Here is a 21506-nt window from a genome sequence, read left to right as displayed (position 1 = left end):
TATTTCTAATATTAGAGATGCTGCACAAATGGAAGAAAGCAGTCTTACATATTTGTTTAATATGTGCGTTGAAGGACATGTCCTGGTCAAAAATGACTCCAAGGTTCCTCACAGCGTTACTGGAGGCCAAGGTAATGCCATCCAGAGTAAGAATCTGGTTAGATACCATATTTCTAAGATTTTCAAATGATCAGACAGCAGAGGGTTTTCAGGAAACACTCTTAAATGTTCAGTTTCTATGCCATATGTTAAAAGATCTAAAGTGTGATTAAAGTGGTGGGTGGGTTCTTTTACATTTTGACAGAAGCCAATTGAGTCTAATAACAGATTAAATGCCATGTTGAGGCTGTCATTTTTAGCATCTACATGAATGTTAAAATCACCCACAATAATAATTTTATCTGAGCTGAGCACTGTTTTTTTTTTTAGTTTTCCAGCTAGGGTGGACAAGGCCAAGCGTCAGGTTTATTTTAAGTGGGTGCAAACTAATGGTGAGCCAAACTTCAAGTATGAACTTCATGAACTACAGCTTCATGTTGTAAAATAGTCTGACGAAAAGGTGAAGCCATCAGTCTCTCACAATTCCCAGCTGAGCATGTATTATAATTAAGGTGGCTTGCATGTAAGTTATTGACCTCTCCCTGTGTCTGCAGCTCTCAGAACAGTACTGATGACGCTGCAATACTGTGTTCTAAAAGTCATTAGAACGCCCATATGTGTAGGAGGTTAATCACAAAAGACACAAGACAGTCATAGAAAGTTCAGAGCTGTAAGTGTGGTATAGAATGTGGCTCTAGCGGTTCGGCTTTAATAATCAAAACTCAATAGGGCACTGCAAAAACTCAAAATCTTACCAAGTATATTTGTCTTATTTCTAGTCAAAATATCACACTTAAAATAAGACAAAATCAGCAACAGAGTAACATTTCAGTGAGATATAGGAGCTTGTTTTTAGACAGTGCATCTTGGATATCTTAACTGAAAAAGTCTTGAAAACATATTGCTTTGAGTCATATCTCACACGGAACAAGCTTTTTTCTTAAATCTTTTAAGCTGCTGTGTTATTTGTTAAAGATGAATCATCTTGAATCAGGACATCAAATCTACTTTATTGAGAACTGCAGGTTAATAACACGCCCATTGCATTATTATGACTCTTAATATCTTAAATGGTAAATGGCCTGTATTTATATAGCGCTTTACTTGTCCCTAAGGACCCCAAAGTGCTTTTACACAACCAGTCATCCACCCATTCACACACTGGTGATGGCAGCTACATTGTAGCCACAGCCACCCTGGGGCGCACTGACAGAGGCGAGGCTGCCGGACACTGGCGCCACCGGGCCCTCTGACCACCACCAGTAGGCAACGGGTGAAGTGTCTTGCCCAAGGACACAACGACCGAGACTGTCAGAGCCGGGGCTCGAACCGGCAACCTTCTGATTACAAGATAAGATAAGATAAGATAACCTTTATTAGTCCCACACGTGGGAAATTTGTTTTGTCACAGCAAGAAGTGGACAGTGCAAAAGTTATGAGGCAAAAATTAGAATACAATAAGAATAAATACAGTACACAGCTGTACAGAATAGAATAAAATAAAATACTATATACAGTAGAATAAAATAAAATAAATATACAATAAGATAAAAATAGAATACAAATACAAATACTATATACAACTGAGTAAAAATACAACGATGACAGAAAGGATTATTGCACTTAGTATTATTGCATATGTATGGATGTGTGTGCTTGATCAGTTAAAGTCTTTATTATGGAGTCTGACAGCAGTGGGGAGGAAAGACCTGCGAAATCTCTCCGTCCCACACCGTGGGTGCCGCAGTCTCCCACTGAAGGAGCTGCTTAGTGCTGTCACAGTCTGCTGCATGGGGTGGGAGACGTTGTCCATCAGGGATGACAGCTTAGCCGCCGTTCTCCTGTCACTCACCACCTCCACTGGGTCCAGAGGGCATCCTAGAACAGAGCTGGCCCTTCGGATCACCCTGTTCAGTCTCTTCCTGTCCCCAGCAGAGATGCTGCCGCCCCAGCAGACCACACCATAAAAGATAGCAGAAGCCACCACAGAGTCATAGAAGGTCTTCAGGAGTGGGCCCTCCACTCCAAACGACCTGAGTCTCCGCAGCAGGTACAGCCTGCTCTGCCCTTTCCTGTAGAGGGCGTCTGAGTTATGAGTCCAGTCCAGTCTATTGTTCAGATGAACACCAAGGTACCTGTAGCTGTCCACAGCCTCAATGTCCATACCTTGGATGTTCAGTGGTGAACTCAAGATGAACTCCCAACTCTTGAGCCACGATCGCCCCTGTATCTTAAGTACATTGTGTTTATTTTTCTTACATACCAATCAAACCATGTCAATGTGACAATGAAAAAGGCAAAACGCTGAAATTATTTTTGCCTCACAGTTGTGTTGTGCTGAACAGACTGCACAAAAAGTAAAATAAAAAGTAAATAGAACAATTGTTTGCCAGTGTTTAAAAACATAATTTCAGCCCACATATTCACAAAAGACTCGAGGATGATGTTTGATGAGGATTAAAGTTTACATAGTGGCACGCTGTATAATCAACAAGACTTCCAGAATCCACAAAAATGTTTGCCTGAGCTAGAAAGGGAACTTCTACCTCATAAGCTAAACATTGATCATTCCACCCAACTGTATGTATGTTTATTTCCATGTAGCATAATCCACTGTACAGGAACTGCATGTTCAACTCTTATTCTCATGTATATATCTCATGTATATCTCATGCACATATCTTTCCACGTAGCACTTTTAATTCTTATCCCTACTTTTATTTTTTTCCATGTCTATTTAAGTGCTATTTATGACAGCATGTTTGCACTGAAGCACCGCAGCAATTTCCTAATGTTGTAAACCTGCTCAACATTTGGCAATAAACCCCATTCTGATTCTGATTCTGATTCTGATTCTGAACTCGCTCAAAGAAGTCTTCAATCTTTCCTTCTACTTAATGAACATGTTTCACCTCAGAGGCTGGGCCCATGTTGACTTCACTTGAAACAATGGGATGTTTCTCATGTACATTCTGACTACATTCATAAAGTTGGTTGTGCTTCACAAGAGATTTACAAATATTCTTAAAACTGCTTTTCTTCTGCTTGAAGAAACAATGTTTTGACTAAAAGCACATACACAAATGCCTCACTGCAGGACCAAGAGCCGTAATCTGAGAATGAAGATGCAGTAAATAATGCTGTTTAGGTATAATATTTCCATCTGGAAACAGTTGTTTGAAATGTTTTAAATGCTGCTCTATTAAAAGCTTCGGTCTGGAGAGAGCTGAGACAACAATAATAGGTGAAAACAGAATTTTTATGATCTCTAACATCTCACCTAGCATTTGTGTGTTATGATTTTCTCCAATTTTGTCAATAATAAGAGGCAGAATCCTCAACAAAACCAGCATCTGCCCAGCTGGCTGTTTTAATTTATTGTCATTTTATGACAGCGTACTGACAGATATGGGGCAAGGCTTATCCCTCATTATGGATTGAATTGCACTGTTGAATGAATCTAAGTTCATTTGCCCTGAAAGGACACATTTGATTTCATATGGGGCAACGCCTTCAAGAATAACATGCATGGTGTCTTGTGGGGTTTGATTACATCAACCTGATGTTAGCTTGCTTCTCCTGGTGATACCATACGTTATTTTTAGATTGTCTTTCAAAAAGTCCGTATTTGCCTTTTCAATGTAATTACATTGCCTGTTAAGACTGGCCATGGTCCTTTTAACAAACAAATCTTCATTACATTTTTTTATGCATGTCTTCAAAGTGGCATTCGCAGTGGCTGCATTTACTGTAGGCAAAACCCACTCCTACTTCATGCTGAGTTAGTGTCTCCACACACAGATATGAGTGCCCCAGTAATTGTCCTCTCACCACTCGCTGTGACAACTTGGACACCATCATGCAGCTCAATTAAGTCACGGTTAATCCTCTCAAATATCTCATCAATACCACAACGGGAAAGATCTTTTGATTTTACCATGCAAGCAGACGAATAACAAGAAGTCTTGATCTGTACTTAGGGCTGATGTTACCTAAGGTGTAATAAATCAACAACAGCTTGTTCTTGTTTGCTCAAGATCCAAGATGATTGCATAGTTCAGTTTCATCTGTATATAAAATCAACTGTGATGCTGTCATAAACATTGGGTGCGACTTAAAAATGTCTCATCAATGAAATCATGAAAAAAGCCATCCTTGCATGGCTTTGGCCTCTCGTCAATCATTGCAAGCATTCTTGGATGTGATAGCAGCTGCTCCAAATGTTTCACCAACTGTATATAATGAAAACAATGGTCCTTAATGGCAAGAACTCTGGCATCTCCACGCTTTGAACACCATAGTGTTTGTTTTGCGACAATAATCTCTGGTTCAACTGGTTTAAACAGTTCTTTGATGGTCTTGTCCTCCAAATGGGTGGAAGCAATTTGAGTGAAAGGGTCAACAAACTGGTCCAATACCCCCATTGCGTCACTCTTTAGTTGATCCAGGTCCCCAGAATGTCTCTCAATCATGTCACTCATTTGCTGTTTTAGGTGCTCCAATATTACGGCCTGATATTGGTGGACTCCACTCACGATGTGGTTAACAGCTCTCTGGGGAGGAGGAAAAAACAAAGGAAAATCCTTAATTACAAAATTCATATGAAAATACAGTCAACATGCAAACTGTGAGTGAGATGCAATGATCAAAATAAGTTATCCCCCCCTAAACCTTTTTTTTTTGTAAATAATAATATTGCCTTCTGCAACTTTAAGACCTTGTTTTCACTTAATTATTGTGAGGAATCGGATCATAGGTGGAAATGCAAATTGAAAGTTTGTGTTGTGTGTATGATGTTGTCTCTATACTTAGCTCATGCAACCACCAAACAATATTGGTTCAAGGTTCTTTATTTGTCACATGCATAGTTATACAAGTATAACACACAGTGAAATGTAGCCTGAAACGCTCCTCGACATGTGCAAAAATGGGGGGGGGTAGAGGAAGAACATTATACATATATATATATAGTATATACATTGGGTGAATGTGCAGTAGTAGCAGCAAGCAGGTGAATTCTGTACATTAATATGAATAGACATCTGACTATTTTACAGGATAGACAATATAAACATATTTAAAATTAAAGGAATTGAAATGTACATTGTGCCTTGGTTTAGTGTCTGGAAGAGTCCTGTCTCAGTCAATTATAGATGATGTGAGAGGGCGGGTGTGTGTGTTTAGGGCCCGGATGGCTTGGGGATAGAAGCTCCTCTTGAGTCTCTCTGTCCTTGCCCGGAAGATGCGGAACCTTCTACCAGATTGCAGAAGTTGGAACAGTTTGTTGCCAGGATGGGACGGGTCCTTCAGTATCTGCGCTGCTCTAGTCCGGCATCTCCTGGTGTAGGTGTCCTGAAGCGGGGGGAGAGCAATCCTGCAGCAGCGTTCTGCTGTACGGATCACTCTCTGGAGAGCTTTTTGGTCCTTCACACAGCTGTTCCCAAACCACGATGTCATGTTCTGTGTGAGGATGCTCTCCACAGCGCCTGTATAGAAAATCCTGAGGATCTTTGGAGAGACCCTGAACTTCCTCAGTTGTCGTAGGTGATACAGGCGCTGCCTAGCCTTTTTGGTCTGGACCTGAATGTGGGCAGCCCATGTCAGGTTTGAGGAGATGTGGACACCAAGATACTTGAAGGACTGCACCCTCTCCACTGGAGCTCCATTGATGATAATGGGCTTGTAGTCTCTGTGCTGACCCCTTCTGAAGTCCACCACGAGCTCCTTGGTCTTGCTGACGTTCAGCTGGAGGTGGTTGTCCTGGCACCATGATGCCAGATTCTTCACTTCGTCCATGTAGGCCGCCTCATCGTTGTTGGTGATGGCACCCAACACCCCACATATTGCATTCATTAGTTGGATAAACTAGCTAGATTCGTGCCCATAAGGTACATAGTAGATGTATTTTTACTGACTGATGTCTTTAATTTGCGCTTTTAAAATTACAACAAAATGACAAACAAAACAGTACTTGATAATAGATTAATAAGACTAGCAAAGCACATGGAGAGTTCAGTGCAGTACTCAGTACAGTTTAGATTCCTTGACCATGTCTGATCACCCCCCAAATTGAATTACTTGTTTATTGGCCACCGGGTTGTACTGTTGTACTGGCAACAAAGCCCCTGCGCCCCACTTCCACTGGGTGCACCTTGATCTTCCAGCCTCTGTCCTCTGCCTCAGCTGCCAAGTTGGCATACCACAGCTTCTTACGCTCAAATGTCTCCTCAATTTTTTCCTCCCATGGTACCGTCAGCAAATTGGCCCTGGGTGAGGGACCAGACAAAGAGCGATTCATAAGACCCTTATGAAAAGGACACCGAGGGAACAGTTTACCCTGCCCGGGATAGGGTTACCGGGGCCCCGCCCTGGAGCCAGGCCCGGGGAGGGTGCCCAAGGGCGAGCGTCTGGTGGCCGGGCCTTAGTCCATGGGGCCCGGCCGGGCACAGCCCGAAGAGGAGACATGGGCCCATCCTCCCGCAGGCCCACCACCCGCAGGAGGCGCCATAGGGGTCGGGTGCATTGTGTGCCGGGTGGCGGCCAGGAGCGGAGGCCCTGGCGGACTGACCCCCGGCTGCCAAGACTGGCAATAGGGACATGGAATGTCACCTCTCTGGTGGGGAAGGAGCCTGAGTTAGTGCGTGAGGTTGAGAGGTACCGGCTAGATATAGTCGGGCTCACCTCTACACATGGCTTGGGCTCTGGAACCAGTCTCCTGGAGAGGGGCTGGACTCTGTCTCAGTCTGGAGTTGCCCCTGGTGGGAGGCGGCGGGCTGGGGTGGGTATCCTAATATCCCCTCGGCTTGCTGCCGGTACGTTGGGGTTTTTCCTGGTGGACGAGAGGGTTTGTTCCCTGCGCCTTAGGGTCGGGGAACGGGTCCTGACTGTCATCTGCGCTTATGCGCCGAGTGGCAGTTCAGAGTACCCAGCCTTCTTAGAGTCCCTGGGGGGGGGGGGGGGGGGGGGTGCTGGAGGGTGCTCCACCTGGAGACTCTGTTGTCCTGCTGGGAGACTTCAATGCTCACGTGGGTAACGACAGCGAGACCTGGAGGGGCGTGATTGGGAGGAACGGCCTCCCTGATCTGAACCCGAGCGGTGCTCTGTTATTGGACTTCTGTGCTAATCACAGTTTGGCCATAACGAACACCCTGTTCGAACATAAGAGTGTCCATAAGTGCACGTGGCACCAGGACGCTCTAGGCCGTAGGTCGATGATCGATTTTGTAATCGTATCAGCAGACCTGCGACCATATGTTCTGGACACTCGGGTAAAGAGAGGGGCTGAGCTGTCAACTGATCACCACCTGGTGGTGAGTTGGATCAGGTGGCGGGGGAGGACGCTGGACAGACCTGGTGCACCTAAACGCGTAGTGAGGGTGTGCTGGGAACGTCTAGCAGAGGCCCCAGTCCGCGAGATCTTCAACGCACACCTCCGGCAGAGCTTCAACAGCATTCCGAGGGAGACTGGGGACATTGAGTCCGAATGGACCATGTTCAGCGTCTCCATTGCCGAAGCTGCTGCATTGAGCTGCGGCCGCAAGGTGGTTGGTGCCTGCCGTGGTGGTAATCCCCGAACCAAATGGTGGACACCAGAGGTGAAGGGAGCCACCAGGCTGAAGAAGGAGTCCTATCGGGCTTGGTTAGCCTGTGGGACTCCGGAGGCATCCGACAGGTATCGACAGGCCAAGCGGAATGCGGCTCGGGCAGTGGCTGAAGCAAAAACTCGGGTGTGGGAGGAGTTCGGAGAGGCCATGGAAAAAGACTTTCGGACTGCCTCGAAGAGATTCTGGCAAACCGTCAGACGTCTCAGGAGGGGAAAGCGGTGCTCTACCTGCACTGTGTATAGTGCTGGCGGAGCGCTGCTGACGTCGACTGAGAAAATTGTCAGGCGGTGGAAGGAATACTTCGAGGACCTCCTTAATCCCACTGACACGTCTTCCGAGGAGGAAGCAGAGTCTGGGGATGAGGGGAATGACCCGCCAATTTCCGGGGGCGAGGTCACTGAGGCAGAGCCCCTGGTGTTGATGAGGTCCGCCCCGAGTTCCTGAAGGCTCTGGACGTTGTAGGGCTGTCCTGGTTGACACGCCTCTGCAATGTTGCGTGGAGATCAGGGGCAGTACCTGTGGACTGGCAGACCGGGGTGGTGGTCCCCATCTTTAAGAAAGGGGACCGGAGGGTGTGTTCCAACTACAGGGGGATCACACTCCTCAGCCTCCCTGGGAAAGTCTATGCCAGGGTGCTGGAAAGGAGAGTTCGTCCGTTAGTCGAACCTCGGCTACAGGAGGAACAATGCGGTTTTCGTCCTGGTCGCGGAACACTGGACCAGCTCTTTATCCTCTCCAGGATACTTGAGGGTGCATGGGAGTTTGCCCAACCAGTCTACATGTGTTTTGTGGACTTGGAGAAGGCATCCGACCGTGTCCCTCGGGGTGTCCTGTGGGAGGTGTTGCGGGAATATGGGGTGTCTGGCCCATTGCTACGGGCCATTCGATCCCTATACAACCGTTGCAAGAGCTTGGTTCGCATTGCCGGCAATAAGTCGGACTCGTTCCTGGTGGGTGATGGGCTCCGCCAGGGCTGCCCTTTGTCTCCGGTTCTGTTCATAATTTTTATGGACAGGATTTCTAGGCGCAGCCAAGTGGCGGAGGGCTTTCGCTTTGGTGGCCTCAGAATCTCATCTCTGATTTTTGCAGATGATGTGGTTCTGTTGGCTTCATCGGGTGAGGGCCTCCAGCTCGCACTGGAACGGTTCGCAGCCGAGTGTGAAGCAGCAGGAATGAGGATCAGCACCTCCAAATCTGAGGCCATGGTTCTCAGCCGGAAAAGGGTGGAGTGCCCACTCCGGGTCGGGGATGAGTTCCTGCCCCAAGTGGAGGAGTTCAAGTATCTCGGAGTCTTGTTCGCGAGTGATGGGAGAAGGGAGCCGGAGATCGACAGACTGATTGGGGCTGCAGCTGCAGTAATGCGGACACTGCACCGGTCCGTCGTGGTGAAGAGGGAGCTGAGTGTAAAAGCGAAGCTCTCAATTTACCGGTCGATCTACGTTCCTACCCTCACCTATGGCCACGAGCTGTGGGTAGTGACTGAAAGAACGAGATCGCGGATACAAGCGGCAGAAATGAGCTTCCTCCGAAGGGTGGCTGGCCTCTCCCTTAGAGATAGGGTGAGAAGTTCGGCCATCCGGGAGGGGCTCAGAGTAGAGCAGCTGCTGCTCCACATCGAAAGGAGCCAGCTGAGGTGGTTCGGGCATCTGACAAGGATGCCCCCTGGGCGCCTCCTGGGTGAGGTGTTCCAGGCATGTCCCACCGGGAGGAGGCCCCGGGGCAGACCCAGGACACGCTGGAGAGATTATATCTCTCGGCTGGCCTGGGAACGCCTTGGTATTCCCCCGGATAAGCTGGAGGAGGTGGCTGGGGAGAGGGAGGTCTGGGCCTCTTTGCTTAGGCTGCTGTCCCCGCGACCCGGCCCCGGACAAAGCGGATGAAGATGGATGGATGGATGGATGGTACCGTCAGCTCAATGACATGTGCAAGTTTTTGGAACTTAGACCAAAGGACGAGGGCTGGTCGCAAAGTAGTGGTTACAATCTCTGTGGGATAAATTAGCCTCTGATCCAAGTCCACTTGCATCTGCCAATCCCTGGCAACCTTCAGCGGGCCCAAGTCTGGGCTTGAGGGGCTAGTCTTCGGCTTGCCTCCTCCTGGGAGTGATACACCTCCTTAGTTAGGCCTGCAGGTTTATCCCTGTGGTGTTCTCCTCTGTCTTGTGGTGGACAAACGTCTTTTTTTTTAATGAAAGTCCTGCAATGTGAGATAATCCCTCACACTGGTCCACACCACATACCTGTGCATGTATTAAAACTGCACCCTCCATTTGCTGTCACGTTAGATGTCATTCCCTCAAGTTCATCCAGTGCCGGTGCTTTGTTGTTGTTTGTTTGTTTGTTTTTTTTCACTTACCTGTGACTGGCTATCAAATTTATATCTATTTTTCAAAAAAATAGTAAAACCTCGATGGTATGGACTTTTATTTAAATAAAAAAATATCTGTTGTTATTAAAGACTCTAAGATTAAATTAAAGATTAAAGATTCTAACTAGTGTATTTAATTGTGTATCTATCTGAAAATTATTTAAATACATCAGAATTACTATTTGCACTTTTTTACATTATTCTTGTGACACTGTAACAATCATGCACTTATATAAAGATATCACATTTATTCCTAACAAGATGTGGTCCTTTCTTTGGGAGGAAGATACTGGTTCGAAATACTCACTGACAAAGCAAATCGATACCTAATTACAAGCCTCACATTATCATGCTTCAGCAGGGGAATAGACAGAGGCCTTCCCTTCAACTCTTAAACCAAGGGCTCAATAACACCAAGATTATTTCTTCACCCGTCATTTGCATGCTGCCCACATAATGACCCCTCACTTTGAAAATCTATTTCCATTTTTGTCTTAAAGTCAGCATTTTTCAGGGGATGGAGATTTCTCTTGCTGTGGTCCATCATTCAACCTAAGATGTATTCGATTTACACCACAAAAGCGTATTGAAGCTAGTTTTGACTTGCAGAAATGTAAGTACCATTCTCTTGTACCAGATGTTTAACAGAAGCAAGCAATCTTTGGTAAATTGATCAATTATCAATGATCAATGGTCTTTGATCATGGTTGTTGATCAATGGTCATGACAATTTGCATATTAATGATCAAGAAACTGACCTCACAACAGTCATTATGCAGATTATGTGATGTTTATAAGGTTGGGAACCTGCAGTCAGCTGACTCACTTGGATGAGTGACGAAAGGTCCCGATGTCCTCTGATGGTCTGCGTTATAGTCAAAGTTTCTCCACAAACAACCGAGATCTTCCAGAAGGAAAATCAAACTTTCTCACATGTTATCTCTGCTTTATTTATACTGCAACAAGACTGCTGGGGGCTTCCTATGGTGGACTGAGTGTTTCTTATTCAATCCCCTCTTTTCACTATGTGTTTATACACCACTCTACATTTATTTAATAGTTATTAATATCTGGCTCTCTTTCATAGTGTGTCTTTTGTCCTGCCCCTCTCCTCTCATCTCCAACTAATAGGCTTAGTTCTACTGGAAGTTTCTTCCTTTTTTTAAAGGTTGTTTCAGTTCCACTGTCACCAAGTCCATGTTTGTTTTTCTCTGTATTATTGTAGGTTCTGTACCTTACAATATCTTATACAAATCAAATCAAATCAAATCACTTTTATTGTCACATCACATGTGCAGGTACATTGGTACAGTACATGTGAGTGAAATTCTTGTGTGCGAGCTTCACAAGCAACAGAGTTGTGCAAAATACAATAACGTAAACAAGCAAAATACAAGAATGGCTAAATCTGAAACTAATAAATATTATACAATATATAATAGTATATGCATTTCTGGATGTGTATGCTAAATATTTTTCTATGTGTGTGTGTGTGTGTGTGTGTGTGTGTGTACACATATTTTACAAATTAAATAGAGTAAACAATAAATAAAATATATAAAAATATACAGAGTTGAGACATGTGCAAAACAGTGGCATTACTGTATGGGGGTAATGTGGGGGTAATGAAATAATATGTGGGGGTAATGAAATAATATGTGAAATAATCTTAAAGCCTTGAAGTGCACAGCTTCCAGGAAAGTAATTTAAAGTAATCTAAAATATTATTTAGGTTTTGTCTTGACGCATGCTCAATCATCTTGGTAGGGAAATCCCAAAGAGTTGATTCGATGAGTGACAAAACATTTCAGGAAAACACAATGTCCAGATGAACAGATTAAATGGTAAATGGCCTGTATTTGTATAGCGCTTTTCTTGTCCCTAAGGACCCCAAAGCACTTTATACATTCACACACTGGTGATGGCAGCTATATTGTAGCCACAGCCACCCTGGGGCGCACTGACAGAGGCGAGGCTGCTGGACACTGGCGCCACCGGGCCCTCTGACCACCACCAGTAGGCAACGGGTGAAGTGTCTTGCCCAAGGACACAAAGATCAAGACTGTCAGAGCCAGGGCTTGAATTGGCAACCTTCCTATTACAAGGCGAACGCCCAACTCTTGAGCCACAATCGCCCTCAGTTTAGTTTAACTGTACCGTCCATACTTCAGCGTACACCTAGACAAAAAAAATATTACCTTGCGGCAATGGCAGGGGGGTGTAATACATTTTTTCACAGGGCTACATGAGACTCTTGTGGAGAGTAAACCCAATAAGCTGAACTCAGTTCTGCTCAATATGAATTTTCTCTCATTGTAAACTGCTAATGGTGAGTCTTTCTTGTTAGTGAATCTGCCTTGCCATGGCAGGAGATCTTGTGCTGCCTTAATAAGCCCCTAAGCTGTGCATGCGAGAGCCCTCTGCTCCTGATAGATCCAACCATGCACACCAGATCTGTATAAGAAAGAGGCTAGACAAAAATGTATACTCTAGCATAACTCCCAACTCCAAGTTGGGGGTTGTGCAACGAATGAATGCCCTACTCACATAAAATCAGCATTTATTACAGAAACTATCGACAGATTGCAAACCACACACTCAGTTCTTGAAACAACCAGGGGTCCATCCGGAGACTTTTGATATGCTGCAGCCAAATCCAGAAAGGAGGTGAAACAGAAGCGATGAAAAGCACCCAAAACTCAAAACACAGACACACAGATTAAAAACACAGTTACTAATCCTATTGGATAAAGATTATATGATTAATGTGTTAAAAGCATGGGAATTGATGAGAAAACAGTGGTTGGGAAATATTGTTAAGAAAGAAAAGGTCAGAATTAAATGTAGCAATGATGCCAGATGCAAATAAAGGAACCATGGAAACAACAGACGAATCCACAAATGATATTCAACCCTTTGCCTCCTTGCATCCTGTTCTGGATACAAAACAGTCCTCCGAATAATCAGATGACGTAAACCCTTGGCTGTTTTTTAAGAGTGTCTGAAAAGCAACAATATAAAGTACCTAAAATTATTCCCACCGTAATTTTGGCAGAAGCAAATAGTAGTGACATGCAGATTTTGAAGTGGAGAGAATAATGCATCCAAAAGAAGGAGAAAAAGCTATAGATAAAAAAAACTAGATCCAGGGGTGATGACAGGGAGAGAAGAGAAAATAAAAGATGTTCGAGAATATATGACGTGAATTAAAAAGAATCCTAGGTGTCACTGAATGTGGGCAAGAAATTGATATAAATGAATTTTCTAAATAATTAGTGGATACTTTTAAAGGCTGTAGACTGCAGGACTGAGAGTGAAGGGCTGCATTTTAAAATAAATACGCAGCCTATGATAGAAACATCACACACAATGAAACCATGTCTGACTATGCAGCCTGCTTCAACAGTACTGGAAAGAGCACGCAAAATTAGTCATTAAGAATACGTAAGATACCTATTTGTGTTGACACTTTTAAATTGTTTAGAACTTAATACCACCTACACTGTTAAATTAGGTGGGCCTTACCCCTACTCCAAAAGATTTGTTAAAGAAAATTAGTAAACTGGAGGTTATTGGATTGTTGAGTTCATTGAGTAATGAAATGCATGCTGGACACATGACTCCTGAAGACGATGAACATATTAGAGACATTACATGGTATTCATGTGGAACTGCTCAATTTGCCACCATATCACAATAATACTGATCCTAATAAATACGCAATTAACATTATACCGTTGCCCTCTTAACAAAGAGTAGGAGGAGTTATAGAAAGCCTATCATAATATGGAATGATTGTCATGAAAAGGGTACGTATCACTGTATTTATGATTATTTTATAGGCACATTAATTTCTGGGCTGTGGGACAACCATGTGATTGACAGATACAGGCCAGAGGAAGAAGAGACATCAGCTACAAATGATGGACACAGTTTATGTTAATGATGTGTCTGCAGGAGAGCAGTAAGAGGAAGAATGACCCGTCGAAGGAGAGCAGGGACATGTAAGAAACATGCTCCATATATGGACTGGAGGAGGCATGAATAATATACGTGTAACTGCTTTGGAGGGGAAATGTTTGAGGGGTGAGTGCACTGCAATGGATTCATAAGATTGATTTATACTAGATGAGGACGATGAGATCAAAGCATAGGTGAGGCAGAGCTTCTGGGTGGTGATATGTGAAGGAAAGTGATGAAGTGATGCAATATAACCAAGTAAAGGTATTGGGGGGGGGGAAAATCGCACACACACACACACACACGTATACTCGCTTGAGTCCCATTTGAGGTTGCATTTTTTAACTCCCACACTTTGGGGACACCAGTTTCTGTATGGTTTAGAAGCAAGCTGGTAACTGAATATTACACTTCCAAGCCCACAGAAATAAAAAATCAGTTGAGATTTGCCTTTTAAGCAATATTTGTCTATACCGTATTTTTACCTTCCCATTGGGGACTGGGGATGTTTAATGTCCCCTTTCGGGTCTTCAGCAATACACAGATACACAAATTATTTTATGTCAGTTTTGGGGACTTCAGCAGCAGACACATACACAAGTTATTTTAAGTCACTTTTGGGGACATTACCTCCCTTTGGGGTCTTCAGCAATACAGAGATAAACTATTTTATGCCACTTTTGGGGACCTTACTTCCATTTGGGGACTTCAGCAGCACACACATACACAAGTTATTTTAAGTCACTTTTGGGGACATTACTTCCCTTTGGGGTCTTCAGCAATACACACATACACTAATTTAATTCAGTTTTGGGGATATTACTACCCTTAAAGGTAAGAAAGTAAGAACATTATAAAGTTCCAATTTAACTACCCAATCTAACAATAATCATTTTGCAATTAAGTATGTTAAATTCACAACATCCAAGGGATTTGAAAGAACTTAAAATTAAAGTCTCTATTTATCTTGAAGAAATCAAAACTTTGTCCAACTCCTTGTGTAATAGAATAATTTAAATGTTCTACTGCATTTATTACTACTGTGTTGTTTTGGGAGTTTACATGCACATCATTTATGCAGAGAAACTTACAACAACAACAAAACAACAACAAAACACCTGTACCATTGAGTGCTTGCTACTAGCAAACCTTAAAGCAAGAAATTTACTTCCAAAAATGTTCACTGTGAAGAAGTCCCTGGTCCCCTGTCTTCATCTTGATCTGTTTTCATATTCCCTTGTGTTTTTGTTGCCTCCATACCGGAAAGAAGAGACTCACTCTCATTGCTTGAGGAATCTGGATTTTGCAGATCAAATTTTTGTGATGTTTCAGGCATTTCTCATGATGCTACTGCAGCTTGGTTATTCATGACTAAATAAACATAAATTAAATAAGCAAACATTAGACAGTAACCTAGTTTTTATATTTTATTTAAATGAAAAAAGACAAATCTAATTTCAACTATAAATGGTTACCATACATAATTAGTACATAAATAGTAATGGTTAATTTCATTTGCAGAAACTATCCAAACTTTGAAGCATACAACACATTGCCCTTTTCACTGACTGCCCCAACCCCACTTGCACACAAACTATTGCTCACAAGCACTCTGATTGTATTGGACACTGTTGTTTATGTAAGATTGTATTGTCTTGTACATAAGACTTTTGCTTTGTTTTTATCTTTAAGTTGTTCATTGTACACTGAGGGCCGTGGGAGCATTGCAATTTCAAATTCCTGTCTATGATCTGTACACATGGGTTTAGACAATAAAGCTGACTTTGGCTTTGACTTGAGTCAAGCTCTGCAGATATCTCTAAGGTCCAGTCAAACACGCTACATAAGCAAATTTTTCCTGCTTGTATCCAGGATATAATTTTTTCTGTCATGATCCATATCTAATTACCATAGTCTTACACAGTGTTTACACAGCTCTTAAAGAGACTTTGGTGAGAATTAAGTTTTATGTCCCAATTTTGCATACTGCCTAAAAGGTATTAATGTTGAAATTTAAATTTAGCTCAGCCAAATTTTGGATCCATGCGCCATTCAACAGAAATTCAAGAAACATCTCAAATATGTTGCAACACCAGTATCAAAAAATTTAGAGTAATTTATGTCAAGCTGCATTTCAGAAAGCAAATATGAACCTAAAGTGCTCCATTATTCTTATGTAAGTGCTTCACATCGTGCCAAATGATTCTTTAAAAAATATTTAAAATATTTGTATCATAATTACATCAAATATGACTCTTTTGTATTTTCTAGTGTGCTCTTTATCCTTTGAAAATATAATCTACTTTCTAAGAAATAATCCACTAATTTCTATTGTTTAGTAGAAAATAGCAGTTTATTTATATAAAACCATTCATGCAATAGAATGTTGAAAAAGGTTTTCAACAACAATCAGTATATTAATAGAAATCTTACACAACAAAGATATAAGGGTTATGTCACTTTTTGGTACAGTGGAAATCTTTGCAATTCCACACACTTCCACTAGGGGAAACATAGATTTATAAACAGATTGAGAAAAATTTGGGGGGCAAGGTAATAAACAAAAAATGTCACTTTTGGGGACAGGTGAGAATTTTGGATTAAAATATGTTTTAGAGCATGCTGGACGTTGTTAGAGGTAAATGTAATTGGGGACGGTGGTTTTGGTCCCCAAAGGGAGAGGTGTCCCCAATTGACTGGTGTGTGAGCTGATAGAAGTCTCCAATTTTGACTTTGACACACACACACACTTTAATAAAAGAAACAAAATGAGAAAACCTGGGTATGTAGTAACACAAGTAGTTGAAAGTCATTATGGTTTAAGAGGTAGGGAATAAAAGTAGGTAAAACTACAAAGATAACCTATAAAATTAATAATTCCTTACATGAAGTACCCAGTAGTTTACGCCAAAATTTTTAGTGATCACAATGGAGATGATGTCCACATCATCCAGGTTAAATTTGATTTTGTTCTTCATTCTACATATTTCACATATAAGGTTCAGTACATGCCAACTTGTAAATGGAAGAAATGGAAAAGAGGGCTTTGTTATCCTACCCTGGAACGCTGCCAAGTCATTGGTTCAGGTATGTGAATGACACCTGGGTGAAAATCAAACCACAATTCTCTGATCACATTAACTCGGTGGACCATCACATCAATTTCACCAGGGAGGATATGAAAAATGACAGGCTAACCTTCTTAGACTGTGAGTAATGGGGAATATTTCATGTGTTCATAATCCAACACAGAGATCTGTATTTAATTTTGAAAACTTTTAGTGACCCCTTATGTATCAGGAGTATCAGAACATGTGACATCGAAGGTAACACTGTTGCACTACGGGATAGCACTAAAAATAGAGGGTCTACAATGGGTTCTCTTGAAAGGGAATTCATGACATGGGAAGCAAGTTCCTGACAAGGGTGCCAGTGGTCACCTCTTTTCTTGGTGAGGCTTGTGCCAGCTCCGGAAAAGACATCCAGTGGACACTGAAAGGGAAAGGAAAGACATGTAGGAGTAAGGTTGAGAAAGAAATCACTGTACATGGGGCCGAAGATCAGCCAGGAGAAGACGTAACTCCTGCACATCAACAAAATAAAGGAGCCAGTACAGGTTTAAGAAGAGGCAGACAATGACGATAATGAATTTACATATCCTGTAAATGTCAGGAGGTATGGGGAAGACACCAAAGCCCAAATGAAGAAATCCCAGGAGGCCTTCCAGAGAGCTGCAGCCATCTCTGTTAAAACCAAGATCAGGACATTCACATCTAATGTGAAGTTCATTTTGCTGTATAGGTCTGAACCCTGGAAAGTCATCAAAACAAGCTCTAACTGGCCACAGACCTCAGCAACAGATCCTCTGCCATCCTCTGTAGTTCAGTAGAGTGACAAGTTCATACCTGTGGATGAGGGCGTACTGGGAGCCTATAGTTAGGATAAGAAAATGGCCAAACCCACCTTGTAGATGAACCACTCAAATGTTAATTGACTGACCCATATGGAAAAGAAATAGAAAAAACTTATAAAAGACTTGCATAAGATATGGCCTACTTTATATAGTGAATCATAAGATAAGATAAGATAAGATAAGATAACCTTTATTAGTCCCACACGTGGGAAATTTGTTTTGTCACAGCAGGAAGTGGACAGTGCAAAAGTTATGAGGCAAAAATTAGAATACAATAAGAATAAATACAGTACACAACTGTACAGAATAGAATAAAATACTATATACAGTAGAATAAAATAAAATAAATATACAATAAGATAAAAATAGAATACAAATACAAATACTATATACAACTGAGTAAAAATACAACGATGACAGAAAGGATTATTGCACTTAGTATTATTGCATATGTATGGATGTGTGTGCTTGATCAGTTAAAGTCTTTATTATGGAGTCTGACAGCAGTGGGGAGGAAAGACCTGCGAAATCTCTCCGTCCCACACCGTGGGTGCCGCAGTCTCCCACTGAAGGAGCTGCTCAGTGCTGTCACAGTCTGCTGCATGGGGTGGGAGATGTTGTCCAACAGGGATGACAGCTTAGCCGCCGTTCTCCTGTCACTCACCACCTCCACTGGGTCCAGAGGGCATCCTAGAACAGAGCTGGCCCTTCGGATCACCCTGTTCAGTCTCTTCCTGTCCCCAGCAGAGATGCTGCCGCCCCAGCAGACCACACCATAAAAGATAGCAGAAGCCACAACAGAGTCATAGAAGGTCTTCAGGAGTGGGCCCTCCACCCCAAACGACCTGAGTCTCCGCAGCAGGTACAGCCTGCTCTGCCCTTTCCTGTAGAGGGCGTCTGAGTTATGAGTCCAGTCCTGTCTATTGTTCAGATGAACACCAAGGTACCTGTAGCTGTCCACAGCCTCAATGTCCATACCCTGGATGTTCAGTGGTTGCAGTGGAGAATGCTTGTGCCTGCGGAAGTCTACCACCAGTTCCTTGGTTTTACTGGCGTTGATCTGGAGGTAGTTCAGCTGGCACCAGTCCACAAAGTCTTGGGTCAGACCTCTGTACTCCTTGTCGTCCCCATCAGCGATGAGGCCGACTATTGCAGAGTCATCAGAGAACTTCTGCAGGAAGCACTGGGTGGAATTGTGGGAGAAGTCTGCAGTGTAGATGGTGAAGAGGAACGGAGCCAGAACCGTTCCCTGTGGGGCCCCCGTACTGCAGACGACCCTGTCTGACACACAGCCCTGAGTCCTCACATACTGTGGTCGGTCGGTGAGGTAGTCCAGGATCCAGGTAGTGAGGTGATGGTCCACTCCAGAGTTCACCAGCTTGTCCTTTAGAACCGAGGGAAGAATGGTGTTGAAGGCACTGGAGAAATCAAAGTCATATCAGGCTTACATGATTTACTCATGAAAGTGGCCACTTTCTCATTGCTTTCATATATTGTTTTAGTAAGTATCCAAAACATACAAGTTTCATTATATAATTTTTCAAGGGATCTTATATCTGTTTTCACTCTTGTATGCTTTTCATACAAGTTTCACACAAGACAGATACAAACTTTATAAGATTTATATATATCTTTTCCATATGGGGAAACACATGAGAAAAGTAAAGATGAGGATGCCCCAAGCAGAGATGGAGGTGACTCTCATCGATACTTTAAAAGCTGCGAGCCAAACTTTGGAGACAGCCAAAAACAACAACCAGAGACTGTTAAAGCCCAACACTGATTAAAGAGGGTTAAGCTAGCTGATAAGAGTAAGATAAGACAAGATACCTTTATTAGTCCCACGAGTGGGAAATTTCATGCTAAGGCTGCCGACCTATTGCACGCAATGGCGGTCCCATCTTACCCTCTGATCATACATACATTACACAAACATCACATGGGGAAGACAGGTCAGAGAGGTATAACAATGGAAAATGTACCACATGAGGAAAGATAAGGAGAAAAAAAATAACTCCCCCCAGACTGAGCTCCAACAGGGAGATCAGTCTGAGAACAGAAAAAACACCTCTGCACATAGCACATGAAAAAAACTCTTAATACACCAAAGAAACACATGACAAGCAGCAGGGGTGGGTAAAGGGTGAGAGACAGCCAGTGTAGACAGCACATCCGGGCCTGCAGCCTGTGCGCTGGTCTCCTTGATCCACCGTCAGCATCGGAAGGGAATAAGCGTCGAAGGCGTTTGGAGGGGGAGGAGGGATGAGAGTACAGCTGGCGCCGAAGGGGTATCTCCATGAAGTGATGGTGGTTTTTACTTTAGTGCGAACAACTCATATGAATTTCAAAGCTGTTCTAACAGTCCGACACTGGTCTCTGAATCTCCTGTTGGAGAGCCGCGAGCTTCTCCATGATGTTATCAAACTTACGCTCTGTGAGTACATGTTACAACTGGGCAATGAAAATGTGAAGTAGACATCGTAAAAACACGAATATTTTATCAAAATCCCCCCCCCCACCTTTCGGTGAAAGAACTCTAGTCTGCTCATTTAAACTAGGTTCATTATCTAAGGCACAACAGCAAATGCACGATCTGCCCTCTATTCTGCCTCTCTTCTCACAAAACCTGCAAGTTTCTGCCCTCAGGTCTCACACTCTTTAGCACTTTCTCAGGCTGTGACACCTGAAAGCTGTGTTCAGTCTCATTTAGTCTCTCATCTCCTCCAAAAGGGCAACAAACTGTCAAGACTACCAAAGCAGGTAGGGCTCAAACAATAATGAGTGGCAAAAACTTTATGTACCCAAATACACTTTACGAGGCGAATGCAGGGAGTCAAGTCAGTGTATATATATATATTTTTTTTTTTTTCCAGTAAAAATTCAAGTACTGAAGCAACACTTTTAGTTCATTAGAAGTGAAAAGTACAGATTCTGAAATGTACTCAAATAAAGTAGAAAATAGCTCCTTTAAGAACAATTCAAAGAATGTACAATACAGGCCTGAAACACTGGAAACTCTGTTTCTCCTAATCCCTGATCCTGTGAGTATTACCCTTCAGGCAAACAGAGCTGAGATGGAGCAGTGGAGGGGACTCACCCAGCTCTAACTGCTGCTCAGTCCTCCGGATGTTGGTCCTGCTCCCTCTGAAGGTGTGCTTGCTAGGGTAGCCCTCCAGTCAAGTCAAGAATATCCACAATTTAGACTTTTTGAATGCAGAATATTTTATTAAAGCAGTTTAGTAGAAGGAAAGAAAAAGCCGCTAATAAATAATCACAGAATGAAATTAAGAATTAAACTCTAAGCTATAGGTTGTTTTGAGAGGAGAGGTTGAGAGAATAGTGGCGGCTTGACCATGACATACTTATCTGTTCCATGTAGATGTTGTCCAACAGGAAAGCAGCATCCCCTGGAAATTTAACGCCCCAGGAATACAGCAGTAAATGGTAAACTGAATGATTTTAAATAGCACTTATCTACTCTCCCTGAGCACTCAGTGCTTTATACATCATTCCCCATTTACCCATTCACACAAGTACTTTCTACTACCTTCTTCTTAGGTACT

General features: G+C 43.0%; 1 long non-coding RNA gene across 1 annotated transcript in view; it reads left to right on the top strand.

Annotated features, from left to right (window-relative positions):
* LOC309700095 overlaps positions 1–21506 on the top strand; it is a 436175-nt gene that overhangs the window by 87614 nt on the left and 327055 nt on the right. The gene's annotated exons all lie outside the window — the stretch shown is intronic.

This window comes from Aulonocara stuartgranti (assembly GCF_965226115.1).
Source record: "Aulonocara stuartgranti genome assembly, chromosome: 23".
NCBI classification, from domain to species: Eukaryota; Metazoa; Chordata; class Actinopteri; order Cichliformes; family Cichlidae; genus Aulonocara; species Aulonocara stuartgranti.
The sequence above is the reverse complement of the archived record's forward strand: the minus strand, read 5'-3'. Positions and strand labels throughout refer to the sequence as shown.